The 16,335-nt window shown below is 33.9% G+C and overlaps 1 long non-coding RNA gene across 6 annotated transcripts in view; it reads right to left on the reverse strand.

Moving 5' to 3' along the window:
• Positions 1-262: 262 nt before the first annotated feature.
• Positions 263-16,335, reverse strand: part of LOC104910516 — a 67,573-nt gene continuing 51,500 nt past the window's right edge. For 4 of the 6 annotated variants that reach the window (XR_004159457.1, XR_004159452.1, XR_004159454.1 and 1 more), the window contains 4 exons: positions 12,047-12,185; positions 10,727-10,892; positions 3,395-3,501; positions 263-315 (listed from right to left, as the gene is read on the reverse strand). This is a non-coding gene — a long non-coding RNA (uncharacterized LOC104910516). Of the gene's footprint in view, positions 316-379; positions 2,244-2,954; positions 3,067-3,394; positions 3,502-10,726; positions 10,893-12,046; positions 12,186-16,335 lie in introns of those variants that run through there. The other 2 variants (XR_004159453.1, XR_004159455.1) reach the window with 2 other exon arrangements.

Raw genomic sequence — 16,335 nt, forward strand, 5'->3', positions numbered from 1 at the left:
GGTGAAAAGACTGAAAAAAAATAGAAAAAAAAAAAAGTTGACTAGTTGACTTCTTTCATCCCATTTTCAAAGCAAACTGTTAATACTTAGAGTCTTTTCTGGTATTTTAGAAATTAGAAGTGAATGTTTGGGAAGTTAATCTTTTTAAAAGAAAACAGTCTAGAAACAATATATGCAGTTGTAAACCTATTTGCATGAGAAGTTCTAGGAAGAGTGATGACAGATTCAATGTGAATGATCACAGCGAGTGCTTGTTCTTTTAGGACAACTTTTGTATCTTTGCCGAATTTCATTTCCATTCTAAGACTCAAGTATCTAAAAAAAAATAATAATAAAAAAAAGTTACAAATAGATGTTGAAAATGTTGTGGTTTTAAAATTGGGGAAAAAAAAAAAAAACAAAATAGACAAAGATAATACCTTATGTGACTTGAGGATCTGTAAATCAAAACAGACGGAGCAGTACTGCAATGGGTGGAAAGTACCAGAAAAGGAGACTTGACATGGCAGTATTTTAAGAATAAAAAACAGTATTCCACTTAATAGACCTTTTAAGTTTACCAATAGGAAAGTTATGTACCAGTACAAGACACATACACAAGTATCTGTTTTTCAATATGTCATTTACACTGTAGATTGGTACATACCTACTCTGTTTTAATTCATTGCTGCAGGATGCAACTACATTTCCCCTGATATACTTGGATAATAAAACAGTTGGTGGTAATTATCTTAATGATTTCAGCATGAAGATTAGTAACCCTTGTAATTTTTATTCTTTCTAGTATAAATTAGTTTACAAGCACTCAAAATACCTGCTAAGCTGCCAAGGCTGTATACAGACTTTCAGTATTCAAATTAATCTTTGACTTTTGAACAAGAATGCTTATATATAAAAATTGCAGCTTCTTTACTTTTTGAGTAAGATGCCATAGTAACTGAAAATTGTTGGGAACAGATTAGATCAAATACACTTTTTCCAGAATGGCAAAAGGAATGAAAAACAAGCAAACAAACAAACAAAAAAACCAACAACCATACATTTCAAAGCAAAAAATCAGATACAATTGATCTGGGAAGAAAGTCAGTTTCATTCGTTTCTAAAGTAATTTTATCCTTTACTATTATTATAATTACTGTAGAATTACGTGAATTTTACATACACTAAACATAATACAACAAAACTTAATGTAAAGTGTATTTATTAATGAGTCAGTGAAGATCCTTGATTTAACGCCATTTGAAGGCACCCACTTAAATTGAAATTCATATTGTAGTGCCTGTATTCTGTGAATCAGATAAATTTTGCTGAAATGAGAGGTTAAGTAACCCTATAGCCACAAACACATTCTGTGGTGACACTAAGTCACTTACATAGTCCTACCTGTTTATAAAAAAATCCATTAAGGAATGATTTTTGCATGTATGAGCATCAAAATACAATACACGCACATTTACACAGAAAATATTGTAAAGCAATCAAACACTATTCAAAAAGGCTGGTAGACATATCCTGTTTCAAGTTAGTTCAAGTGTCTATTTCAGTTGTGTGCATTCCAACTACACAGAAACTACATAGCACAGGTCTATATCTACGAACTTTTTCAAATAAAAAAAGATAGTCCTAATCCATGATTTTCCAGTACAAGTCAAGATACAGAGCATAGCTCAATGAATAAGAAGACTCTAAATGGAGAGAAAAGTTTGGGTTAACATTCAGATTTTCAGCTATGATCAGATGTAAAACTTACAGCAGCCTATCTGTCTTACAAGTCTGCTTTGCCCATCCTTGCGTCCAATTGACATACTTGATTTGTCAGTAACTAAGTAACAGCTTGAAAGACATTCTTCTTTTCTTGTCAACATGAATCATTCTTGTAATATCTCCAAGATGAGATTATCAATGCATAAATACAATACATATGTCCATTTTTGTTTTCAGTCGTCTCAACATTCATTTAAGATCTGTGAGTAATCACATACATTTATCTGCAAAATACTTTTCAGCAATACTGTTTTCATTCTTTTCATCTTGTACTTTACCTAGTTTTTGCTATTTTTGATTTGTCTATAATGTATGATTTATTCACTATTCACGACATAAAAACAAAATGGGGGAAACTCTCTTCTTTCTACATTCTCAGTCACTCTGTGCAGTTTTGACAACCATCTGCTGAGATTAGACTTCACTTCTTCCTCCTGTTCACCCCCGTCACATTCAAATATTGACAGAAACAGTTTCTTCTGGGAAAATAAGAAGTTAATAGATAAGTGGAAGCTCTATTCAGTTTATCATTAAAGTTCTGATGTACTCTTACAACCTGTGTTGTATTTATTTATCTGAACATTTGAAACTGTGAAAAATTAAAAGGTAAAGCTCCAGCCCAACCATTGGATTTCACAGTGGGGTTCAGGCTATACCTAATATTCATACATTGATGTAGAGCTTTTGGAAATAGCAAGTAGCTTACCAGAAGAAAATCTCTAGGTGAAAAACATGGCAGGGGAAGTCCAGTCTCTTCAGCAGTAATTAAAGGGATCAAATGACAGCACTGCCCACACCCAGATTTACAGTAATGGGCAGGCAAGGTAGACAGCCCATAAATAACTTCAGTATTTCTGAAACAAAGGCTGTGGGCAGAGAGGTAAGCCAGTGACTTGTCCCTGGGACTTACCTGAGGTTTAATGTCATGAAAGGACATGAAAACCATTTGACATGACATGAGAAATGAGCACACAACCCACGCTCTGTTGACTATTTTCTTCAACATGAGACCAGGTGCCTTTCCCAGTGGTGTGTTTCCAGGACATCATCTCATATTTGCCCTACATTCATTCAATCTTGTAATCTTGCATTTGGCCTTTTTAAAACCTGAGCTTTTCTTTTTTTTTTTTCCCCCCTAAAAGAAGCACCATAGAAACCAAATTAAACCTATATATATAAATATATATATGAGCTACCTTCATAATTATTTACTGTTCAATCAGCTGTGCTGCCATTTGTACATTTTCTCAGTAATAAGTCCATATATTTTCTTCCAGTTTTTTGCTGATGTGTCTAATAGCACTAAAAGAGGTCAGTAAGAAATCCCATTAGAAACATCCACAGAGGATAATGATATAATATTATCTAATGTACTTTTTGCCACCTACTACTTAAGAAACGTGACTGAGAACCTTAGTCTTTTAAGGTTGTTTCTATTAACCCCGTCTCCAGCTTCTAAGAGGTGTTGAATTTAAGAGAAAATATTCAGATATAAGAATCTATTTAATAAATATAATTATGATGGCTAATAGAAAACCTAAAAGATTTTGCAAATTACTTTTATACTTAAAGACTGAAGTTTATCAGAGGAACTCACTGGAAAAAAAAAAAAAAAGATTAAATTGATTACCTCAAATCAGATAGGGATGATGTTAACAACATTAACTTGAATCATAGCTTCATACTGGTTTCAGAGAATCAGATAGAATTAAATAGGCTTCTCTTGTAGTTTTGTTCCTGAGAAAAGGAGGCAGAAAAATAAAAACAGTTTCAAAAAGCAAAGACAAATTGCTTTTTGCTACTATACGAGATTTGATCAGAAAGCCTCTTTCGATTATCTATGTATTTCTTATATGTACTTTGTCATTATTGAAGAAGGCACCACTGAATAATAGGCATAAATAATGGAAGTGGACAGATTTTTAGTAGCTACTGAATGCTTCATTTTTACTGGACTTTCTACAGTAGAAGAGTAAACAAATATGAGTGCTTTTAATTGACTAAATAAAATCTTAATTTCTGGATTTTTGAATAGTGCTATTTCATATTATTTTTAACTGGAATGTCAGTTACATTAAAAACCTTTCAGAAATGCTGCATTAATAAGTTCACAGTATAAATAATGTTAAGGCCCAATATTGTTATTTGATCACTTCTTCAAACATCAATATACATATTCTACTACTAGTCTAAGAAAAAGAACAGTGATATAAAGTTTAGGAGGAAACAAAACAAAACAAACAAACAAACAAACAACAAAAAAAAACACCTTTCAAGTTTTCCCATGCAACATAAGTAACGTGTTAACGTGTCTTCAGGTAAATATTAATAATTCTTAAGGCTTCTTCTGAAGACTGATTCAATTTCTGAAATATCAGTGGTTAAGAGCACAGATAAAAGTATATAATAAAATGCTTAATCACTGTTTTGAGTACAAAGCTCAAGACAACTTTTATTGTGGAAATGTTCTTGCCTTTCCATTAAGTTTTCCCTCTTCTGAGCAGAAGGGGATAGGGAGGAGGAATTATTATTACTGATTTAATTAAGCTACTAAGATTAGTAGTCCAGTCCAATGGGAAATGACAACTTTGAAACTGTGCATTGGATGTAATCATCTCACCTCGTTATTATTTTCATCATGAAAATAAATCAATTTTGTATATTTTCTATTTTCATTACCATATTTGTCAGAAGATGGGACTATCAAAATTCTAATAAAACCTGATGTGCTTTGATAATTATGGTACTATGCTCATACTTTGACATTTTCAATCCTGCATATGATTTGCTGGCCATTCCACTCCTCCTTGTCAGGTTAATAAAGGTTATAAACATGGAATCAGCTAGTTGATCTTCTACAAAATGTAATTGCCCTATTTCATCCCTTTTCCAGTTTTCAACTATAGTTTGAAATGGGGGAACCAAACAAAAAATTAAGCAGAGCTGTACTGACATAAGTGCACTTTTAAGTATCAGACTTTCTTCTTGTGCACTGAAGTGCATATAATGAATGTGAAATTATATCTCTGAATATCAAGTTAACATTCAAAGTCAAAGATTAAGCCTTTTTTTTTTTTTTCCTCCTGGAAGCAGATAGGATGAATGCGCTAATGAAATCTAACTACAATTACATGTGTTACAACCAAATATATTTTTGTGTTTACACATATTAATATTGTTTCAGTTGACTAGAGAGAATATCTTGGATTGCAAAATTCTATCAAAAGCAAAACATGAAATCAGAATTAAAAATGGAAAGTTATATGCCACTGTAACACTATGCTCCAATGTTCTCTCCCTGGGCAAAATAACAAAATAGAAACATCAATTTTTAAAAAAACATCCCAAGTGTCTCAGAGCATAAAGCAAAGCAAAGAATTCCAGCAACTTACGTACACTTGGAAGAAACAACTTGTGTCCATTGTCAAGAGAACTCTACTTTCTTTAGCCTTAGCTGGACATGTCTGTAGTGCAGTATTGCTTACACAACTGACATATCTGCTATGTTTCTTTTGGATGATTGCAATTACACTGATTCAGACATTTTTACTTCTGTATTCTATTTATATAATTCATAGGCAAATCTGAAAGCCAGAATGGCTTAAAGGCATCTGTAGTGCCTATGGTGCCTTTTGACTGCCTCCTTCTTCCAGGGCTGTGGATTTAGGATGAACATGAAGCTGATGCTGAAAACTGTCAACTGGCATCCAGTCACGTTTCTATACCAGCTGAAAGCCTTGGTTCAAGTTTTCAAAGCAGTTAAGGGATCAAGCTCCAGCTACATCAAGGAATGCATTTTGATCTATAAATCACAGAAACAGTGATATTTTTCAGGGAACACTAAAAGTGAAGATCACAAAAGCCAGAACAAAGCATGCAAGAGCCAGGGAGAATGCATTTTCTTTCTAAAGAGAGACTGCTCTGAAGGAATCTTCTGTCTTTCAGGGGACACCAGATAGAGCAGGTCTGATTGCCTTTCAGAAGCATCATATGGCCCCATTTTAAGTGACGATGTATTTTTGATCTCTAGCTCAATAATCCTCCCAGAAGACCTCACCAACTGCACTCAAGCTACAAATGAAAATGCCCTGTCCTAGTAAAGTTTTGGCTTCAGAAAGTCAAAAACATCAAAGTTTTCATAAATTCTATGAGTTATTATAATGTTATGGATGTATATGAGGCCAGGTGCTCCTTATCTACCACTGTCTTCTCAATTAACACCAGTGAGCAAAAATTTTTTCCTGGAGCTTCAGAACAAAATGGGCAGTCTTCAAGATCAAAAAATAAGAGGAGATTAGGGGAAAATAATTCTCTCAAATGGAAGAAATGGACAATATCCATTAACTGCAGGAAGACTCAGACAACTGGATCTGAATGCTATTTGCAAAAACTACTTGGCACTTAAACTGAAGTATTGCTACAGAATTTGAGCTTCTGCAAGCAACTTTCATAAGTGGTCCATAAGAATTTGACTAAGAATTAGTGCAGATTCTTACCATCACACTCGTTTAATTAGTTTAATCCACATAAAGGCATTACCCTTTGCAGTTTCTCAATGGTGTTCATATACTCTTGCTTTCTGTTTAAGGATTAAACAGAAAGCATACCCTTCCATATCCCAGAATTAATGTAGATTCTCATTATCTAAAACTTTCCAACACACATTCTCAAATTATAAAATCTACATCTTTGAGGAAATGCCTATAGTGAAAGAGCAAATTATGGTGGAAAAGCTAAGGGTTATATGAACAGTATTAGTTAAAATGGATGTTTTAGTGGCTGCAAGTAATCAAATTCAATTTCTATAGAAAGGGCTCCAAGTGGCTAGAAAATCTGATAGTAGAAAAAAAAAATATGTCAAATTATTTTTAGTAGATATATTAATCATTTAGAGATTTTAAATCAAATTTAAAAGTCTCCAGAGAAAAAAAAATAGTTTCACTGAAATTTAAAACAATATTGCCAGTGACCTTAATAAAGTCAGTGGGTGTCTAACATGATTCTGTATTGTTGGGCTTATTATTTTGTCTAGACAAAAAGCAAGATCATATCTGTAAGTCACACAGCAGTTTTGTATCTGTTAGGGAACAATAGTACTAAGTAAAAGTATTAGAGCTAGATTGCAGCAAAGATTTGGTTTCTTCTGAGGGCATATGAACTATGCAAGAAAGATATGCATCTCTCACCTTGTAGAAGAGGTTTCCTGTGACTCCATTAATAGAAATAATACCCATACGAAATGCTTTAGTTAATTCTAACAAACACCTACATTTCATTTTAAGCAATTGGGAAATTCAGAATTTGTAAGCTAGATATGCTGCTTTCTGTAAGCATTCTAAACAACCAGAAATTCATTAGTAACTTCCTTTCTCTCTGGGGCCCAAAAGCTCTGAGGCAGATACTAACTGCTCCCATTTTTAAGCGTCCAAAACATAGTCACAATGTGTTCCATATTTACTAATTCACTTAAGTTTGATGGTCACTGGAAAGCAGATGTTAGGGCTTCCTTGTAATATAAACATCTGTGTTAGCTATGAATAAGTAGAGCTATAATAATAATAACAGTAATACCAAATGATCATAAAGGAATGAATAATAATAATTAAAAATAATAATAACAATAACCTTCAAAGAATGTAGGAAAAATTAACCTGCTTGACATAACATATTTTTGCAGAGGTGATCTGAATGCTAATTCTTTCCAGGAGATCTGAGGAAGCCGCAGGCTATATTTCCAGACGGTATATTCCAAAAGAAAAATTGCAGTTACATAAATATGTGTAGATTATTAGTGGTTGCCAAATACATGCATTTGATATTTTTATGATCCAACTGTTCTCCATTAAGCCAGCAGACAGTGATATTTTTGTTCTGCAGAGAAAACCGTAACAGACCAAATAAAAGGCTTTATACAGTAAAGCTGTTCTGCCCTTAAGGTACAGAGATTTTCCATATTGTTTTCATTTGAAAGTTTATTCGGATTATGAACCGCCTGCTGACATTGATACCTCTACTCTCCCTCTCCCTTTCCAAGTCTTAAATCAAATAGTTGGGTCAGCACTTGTACTTTTACTTTGATTATGTGAAGTCCCTGTGGAAAGGTACAGTGCAGTCTAAAACATTTCTATTTTATGGTCTGCTGTGAGCTTACATATTTGAATGCTTAATTTACAGACGTGCTCAGGGAAGTGTTGATGCAAAGAAACCAGCTATTCATACATAACCCAGATCAAAGTAGTACTTCTCCGAAACATGTACCCTATAGTGCCAGCTAAATAATTTATACAAAATCATCCCCAAAACATCTGTAGGTAATTTGAATTAAAATTTAAAAGTCATGGCTGATTTCTGCACTGCTTAGCCTTTCTCCATCTTCTGTGGTTTGATATTTGTGACCAAATGACTGTACACCCTACTGAGAGTACCTGAACTCACATGCTCGGAGCCCTGTAAGAGGAGGCCAGCAAGCACACCCTGCAAGATGGAGAGAAGTCCCGGCTGTGCTTTTAGCTGACCAGAAGCTACATATAGCATCAAACTGAAGCCTGTGTGCCTTGCCTCTTAGCTCCTTTACTGGGTTGCTTTGAGGAAGAACAAACAGTGGGGATGAAATATTTTAAGTAAATACTGCTGCCAGACACTTTTTAACGCTGAAAGATGTTCTGAGTTATGGTTTTGATGAAGTTAATATTCATATAGTGTTAAAAGATGTGCTCAGCATTTTAGAATTGCTCAGCATGCCAGATTAAGAAATCACCAGCAAAAATGCACAGATTTTAGTGAGACTGCTGTTATCAAGCCAACAGTAATCCCAGTAATGACTAGGGGAGTGAAAGACTTATTCTCTGAGAGTCAGGATTCTAAGTTACTGCAGGACAGAGTACAATCCACCAAGCACAAAGAAGGCCCAAGTAGGAAATCACAGCAAATTCTGTAGAATTTATGAACAAGTTTTGCAATGTCAAGATGTTTTTCAAAAGCTCTTTGATGGACAGATAAAATAGTTGAAATTTGCTGTGGTTTTAAAAGTTCTAATAACTGCAATATGTCTGATGGATTCTCAGATTTGCCATAAAGTAGATCTCAGTTATGTGGCTTTTCTGAAAATAAGGAAGAGGAAAATAAAAGCAGAGTTAGAGCTGACATATCAGTTATGCACCAGAGTATACCTTAAGCTAATATTGATTTAAATGATTAATTTTCCAGATATTCTATTTTACTTTCTTTTTACAAACAGAATGACTCCATAGTATTTTGGTTATATGTCTTTAACTCATACTTTTAACTCTATATAAATATATATATAAAATATATAATATATATATTAGAGAGAGAGAGAGAGAGAGTTAAAAGTGTGAGTTAAAGACATATATCAAATTTTTGATTGAAGTATGAGTTAAAGACATATATTAACTTTTGACTGAAGCTGAAAAGTAGAAATACAAGACATTAGGAAAAAAAAAAAGAAGAAGAAGAAACTACCTTGAATGCTCTTTTCCTCATGAACTCCCACTGACTTCAGTGAAATTATTATTACTATTGATTACTAGAAATTACTATTGCCATCTTCTGGTGCAATTGAAAATTGGAAGTTGTTCTCATTAAAACATCTGTTGAGATTGCTGATGCTATCTAACAATGAGAATAGCACTGCCTCTTTGGCATTGTGCATGAAGTGTATAATAGGGATATTTTTCCTATGTAGGTTGCTCTGAAAGTAATGCCTCTTATTTATTTATTTCCATGGAAATGACAACAGATACAAAGAGCAAAATACACTATTTGATAGAGCAATTTCTCAGCTAAAAAAAACACTATTTTTCAACACAGTCATCACCCTTAGCTATGCATTTTCACCAGCTGAGAACTAGAGTCCGCATGCCACAATTATAAAAATCTGCACCAGCAGAGGTGACCTTTTCATAATATTTCACCACCTCACTGTGCTCACATGCTCACATCCACTATTTGGTCTCCAGAAATATTCAGGAAGCATTGATGAATATCAGTGAGTGCCTTTATCGCCATGTGCCATACCACCAATATCTGTTTCTGCTATTGAGGACCAACATAATAAAATAGGAGGCATTACTTTCAGAGCAGCCCTCTTATAAGTGTATTTCTATTTATAAACTTGGTACGTACAGGATGCAAAATAGGTGTTAGAAAACAGAAAGAGGGAAACGGTGATAGCAGACTGAGTATGCTAAACTTCAGTACTATTCAAAAAAAAAATCATTTGGAATAATTTCATAGTTTGATGTACTGTTTCTGGCTATGGATCAAAGAATAATCAAAGTTTCTGTATAGAGCCGTATTGAGAAAAGGTGCCATCCATCTTGTCTTGATTTTCAAGGTCTTGAAATCTCTACCAAAACAAAGTAGCTTGCACCTGAGATGAATAACTGTCGAATGTTCGATGCCAAAAGCAAATGTTTATTGGTTCTTCTTCATGATAGAAAGGTAACAGGGAAACCTTTCAGGCACATTCAAAATACCCTTGCATAACTTTTGCCTTAACTGTGAAAACAAATAGGCCAGCACACTTAAGAACCTTCCTATTGCCAAAATAGCTCATTGGGTTAATAAAACTCATCAAATAATGAGTTAAATCTTTTTCATATATAAAGGCTTCTTGAACTGCAACACATATTCCAGGGTAAGGGATATTGACAAATTTTTAACTTTTCATAAATACTGCAACACTTTGTTGCTGTAAAGTAAAATGAACAAGTTTCAGCCTTGAAATACATCAATGAATATCCAGTCAGTGAGGATCCAGTCACCAGGGAATTTTGCATTATTTGGTGGCTGTATATTACTGTGTACAAGCACAACTTTCATGCACCAGTACCTTTGTGAAATGTTATGGCCTGCACTACATACCCAAGTGTTTTCAGGTTTTCAAATCTGTGCATCTGTAAACTAATTATAAAGAAGGGAATGAAATGTGCTTGCTTACCTGCTCAGGTTCAGTAAACTGATTTCAGAGTTTTCAAAGACTTAACTTCAGGACAGAAATTAAACACAGAACTGGTCCAAGAACCCACTGGGAGCTTTTCCATTAAGTGCATTATATATCCTCCTTTGTTAATAGGTGGTGCTACTTAAAGTCAATGCTTGAATTCCTGGAAATGATTCAGCAAGAAAAGAGGTTTCTACCAGTTCTGAGATTCAATCCTTAATACCCTTGAAGAAATGTGGGGAAATAAAGGGGAAATGAGTAGAACATCACATTGGCTGATGAATATTTTTCCAGGCCTATTACCAAACTAGAAGTCAATACACAAAAAATGGAGTCATTGTGCTAATCTAACTACAGTACATAGTTCCTTAATGTTACAGATATTCTAATGACACAAAACAAAGATGCAGGCTTTACAAATTTTATGCAAAGTTTAATGCAAAAGTTTCTCACTAGGAGGACACTGTGCAAGGAGGTTTCCAGCTCTGATATGTTTGAAAGAGACCTGCTCAGCCCAGATTGTTCAGTTCTTCTCAGGGATATTATTGTGAGCTCTGACTAGGAACACTTAATCCTATTGGCAAAACTAAAGAAGTGATCAAAGGGATCGATTGAGCTTGTCTAAAAGCCTTCCAAGTCCTCATCACCCCAAAGAAGTGCTGCACTCCCTTCCTACCTCAGCTTGTACACTCTGAAATGCAGAGGAGCGAATTTGTATGGCAGAAATCACTCACCTCAGGGAGCTTCAGCCTTTGTATGAGGAGAGGAAGCAGTAAATTTCTAGAGAAGAAAGCTGAAGTTGGTCTATGCAGAATTATTGGCTCTATGGCAAGAGCCTTGCAACCTGGATTCAATTAACTATGACAGACAGATAGATCTTTTTGCCCTCCATAAATTATGTGTTATCACACAGCCACTTAACTGACACACTTGTGTTTTAACCAAGCTCCATTAGAACTGAAGAACAGAGCAAATTTTTGCTCACTTTCCTTTCTTCAACACTTTAGAACACTGCTTCTAAATTTTACCTTTTGTCTGACCACCTACACATTTCACTATATTTTCTACTTCATCTTGTCAAACTAACAGTTAAGACTGACTCTGTCTTGCTTATAATTCATGATCCTAAGAAAGAAAATATAAACAAGTTATTTTTGTAAGGGTCTTTAAAAATATTTCACTTTTATTTTTGGTTTGGGGAATCAATTATATTTTCTAAACTGGAAAAAAAAAGCTATTTTAAAGTTTCTCATGTATTAGAATTTTTCTTAATTCATGTATGTTTGCTGAAGCAGATGCTGTACAACTTCTCCTTACCACAAGTAGAGGAGCTCTCAAATGTCTTCTTAGATATCTTTCCTGATTTCAGCATATCTGCCCTCTGCATTGACATTCCTAATCACACAACAGTTTGAAGAGCAACCATCCACCATGCAACAGAGGGCATCCTGAGTACCTAAGTTAAAAATAATAATAATAATAATAAAATAATTTTTTATTATTTTAAAATCAAATCAATTACTTAAAAAAAAATTCTGAATCCAATTCAACCATTACTATTTCCTATCACACTTGCCAAAGATATACCAAGGAAAAATTTTAAATTCTCATGGATGCCAAATATTTTGGCAGCTAGCCACCAGTTTCCTTATTTTTTCATAGCAACCGGGGTTTTCTGAAGCTAATCTATTAAATACATAATTACTTTCAAATAACAGTAAGCCATGACTTGAACCATAATTGACAACAGCAATGAAAGGAATTTCCAAAAGTCCCCAGTGAAGCAAGAGTTTCCACAGGTGGAGCTGGATGCTTAATAAATTCAGAATGAAAAAGTGGTTCTCATCCATGGCTCAGATCTTTAAAAGTATTCAATTTTCTGTACTCTGTGTGTTTCCCCTTCTATGAAAGACTGAAAAAGAAATCAGCTATCTTGACATATTGTCTTGCCATGTTTTTTTCAATAGAAATGTATGTTTCCCAGTTGACATAGTTCATGATTTCAGTACAGACACTGCATTTTAGGAGAACATCATAGAGTATCACTTTTTTTCCTGCTTCTCAGATTGCCCATATATAGAAAAGAATAAAAATTGAGATCTGTGGCTGGAAACTGTTCCTTGTGAGTGGTTGTTATCTAGGAGCAACAGTAGGAAATGTTTAAAATAACAAAAGAGCACTTCTGATGAGAATTTTTTGTTACTTTATACTCTATTGTGCAAGGTATGGCAGTAGTAATGGGAAGGTTTGTTTGTTTGTTTCCCTGCACTTAATACACTTACCAACTCTTTATCTCACCTCACTTTCTACTGCCTTTTCTATTTAATATTTAAGAGCATTTTTCTTATTTTTTATTTATACTTTCTACTTCTTCCACTTTTATGATCTCTTCTTTAGCCTAGGCTAAAGTTATTTATAAAACACTCTAAATAAAAACTGTAAGCACAGTAGCAAAAATTGTCTTTATTATTAACACGCAGCATGCTATAACTGAATTTGCTGCCATCCCACCTATCTGTCAAGGTCTGATCTAAAAGTAATTTGCTCATGGCCCCCCTCGACAACCTCTTTTACTAGAAAAGTTGGACAGAAAATTTTAATGGGTAGGTCCCTAAACTATGTGAAGTAGCTGAACATTTTCTCTATGTCCCTTAGAAAACTCAGCTGTCCCATGCATTTGTGAAATCAGTGACTTAAAGGAAGGTGAAGATGGACTTTATCAAAGCCTTAGTCACTAGAATTCAGTTAGAAGTTGGCATTCCATTTTATTTCACTGAGCTTTTGCATTAAGGCGGAGAAAATTAAGGTAAGCAGAAGAAGAGCAAAGAAGTTAACTTCTAGCTGTTTTCCTGTTAAGATAGAGCCTACGTAGCTTTCTGATAGCTTTATGTAGAAAGGATGCTTAGGGCATGAGACAGAAAAGACATAATAGACTAAAGGGAATTTAGTAGAAATTTGCTAGTACACATGCACCACTTCCTCACCATCTTGCCTTCTATTGGCTACAGGTGTTTGCCTCCTGGCTTTTCTACTCAGAATAGTTACTTGAAAACACAATAAGTGGAAGATAAAGACAATCATAGTGTTGTTTGTACTTAAATAAAATCAGATTATCACATGGGAAATGGAAAAAAAAAAGGCGTTTGGGATCTGAAGGACAAGAAATAATTTACATATGTGCTATTTTTGCTGCATGTTCCTCCACTCATTCTTTCTGTGACTATGTTGTAGCACATTTTCAAGCTACTAAATATTTTTAGACAGCAGCTACCTCTTAAACTGGCCACTTAGTCTTTGCAACAGTGCTCAAAATTCCTGGAAAGTAAGTTTGATGAAGACATGAAAATGTTCTAGTAAATGGGCTTGTTGTAGAGTTCACAAATGGAACACAGAATATTTTATCATTCATATCATTGCAAGTATTATTTTTACATGAAAGTAATAAATGAAATCAATAAGTAATAAATGAAATTTCAAATCTTTGAAATTACTTACATTACAGAACAATTATTAGCCAAGTATTACATAAGTATAGTCAATGTGGTCTTTATCTTATAAAAGAGATTCATCGTAAGAAATCTAAATGAAGATTAGTTTGGAGAGATGTGGATAGTTGCCATTCATTCAAAGGTTGTTCTTCCAATGTAATTTTTTTTTTTTTTTTTTGGCTTCTTTAATAATCTTGTAACTTTTATCAAAAGTAATATTGCATTCAAACAAACTCTTAGCAAATAAATGATAAATATTTTCTGTAGTATTATATTTCTAATAGGAAGATACATTTTTAGTCAAAGGAAATATGACTTACGGGAAGTCAGCTACATTTAAAACAATCTCATTTGCTGTCTTGAACATAGAAGCCTTGTTGGTTTGATTGGTAGGGAGCAGAGGCATTTTTTGTTAATGAACAAATGTAATAGGAACCTAGAAAGGAGAACTATTTTCCTTTGTTTTGATGGAAACAATCAAATTTGGAATGTTATCAGCTTGTGAGACTGGAAAATTATATTGTTATGTAAAATAAACTCATAAACAGACTTGAAATCCTTTTATAAGTTGGCTTTCCACAACCTAAAAAACATGTTCTTTGGTACAGGAAAACAAAATGAAAATTTCCTAGCCATGTTGCCACTGATAATGCTCTCCTGTTTAAAAAAATAAATAAATAAAATAATTAGGCAGTATTTCTTCAGTAAGTTGAAACTTGTAAATAAAAAACATCAACAGTTTCCCTTTAGAAGCAAATATTGACAACTAATAAGTAGTTAACATCATACAAAGGAGAAGTGAAGCAGCAGTAATCAGATGAAATTACAGTAAGAAAAAAATAAACCACAAGAAAAGACAGCAAACACACAAAGTTAATGTTCACTGTAATAATTTACAAACACAATGCAAAACTGAGAGCAAAAGAGTTTCAATATAAAGCAAGCACCAATGTCTCAAGACTGATGATATCAAGTGTATCTTTAGAAGCAATGGGATTTGTGTGTTCTTCCTAGTAAATGTGTCATTATTTTTGTCCAAATTCTTGTCTTGTCAGCCCATTTTCGCAACCATATACTTTTTAAGAGTTAGAGGTATTTTTCATGGAAAAAAATATATATTTCTCACAATATGAAATGATTCCCCAATGAAGGAATTTGTATGTTTAAGGTTGTGCTGCAATTGTTTTCCACTGCAACTTCAGACATAAAGATGATCTCTTTACTGGCTAGAGAGAAGAAAAGATCATAGCAGAATTTCAAGAAAAAGCTCTGAACATTTTCTTCCCGTCACAGCTTCTTCATCCGCTAATTTTTCTTGTCTATTTATACTCACTGAACTTATCACAGACTTAAGCTCTCCTCAGCTGGTTGCCCAAACAGCCAGTTAGCACTAAGAGGTCACTGATGTTCTCCACAGAAATTGTTTTGCATTTTCTGCAAATAATGTAAGCTGTGTTTTACCCTTCCCTCCATTCCTCCATTTGACCTCACTCCTTCTCAAAGTTTCCATTCTAAAAGCACAGAGAGTTACCTTTGTGTTGCCATCACAGATCACAGGCACTGTATTAACCAAACGAGGAATGGATTTTTTTGGCCAAAAATGTTTTTTCTTCTTGATTGTTCAGAAGGACTTTAGATTTGGGATTATCTTATTTTCCTTCTCTTAATGAGAAATCCAAAAGATCAATTAGTGCAAAATTTTCTGCTGTAATGTGAGACCTCTGCTGACACAAATTCTATGGCAAGACTAGATCCTCAATATACTAAAACTAACAGTCAGAAAGGAAAGACTTTCATTTTTCAGTCTTACTATCATGCAAAGGAAGTAGAGCAATAAGGGACAATGTAAGTGAAATATAAAGATATGAGAGCAAAGTTACCCTTTGTTAAGGGATTAATACTCCACAAATCATCTGCTTTTTGCTAGATGTGGCATTAGATAAAGTCCTGACATGATTTTTCTTTATCATCATCTGCCTCAAATGAGAAGATGTTACAGGTAGAACCATAAAAACTTTTTTTTTCTTTTTTTTCCCAAACACACACCGATTTTTCCTTGTACTACTCCTGTAGAAAAAATAAATCTGGGTAATGAATTGAGTAAATTGGTTTCTTTCC

The sequence above is a fragment of the Meleagris gallopavo genome, chromosome 4 (genome assembly GCF_000146605.3).
Source record: "Meleagris gallopavo isolate NT-WF06-2002-E0010 breed Aviagen turkey brand Nicholas breeding stock chromosome 4, Turkey_5.1, whole genome shotgun sequence".
NCBI classification, from domain to species: domain Eukaryota; kingdom Metazoa; phylum Chordata; class Aves; order Galliformes; family Phasianidae; genus Meleagris; species Meleagris gallopavo.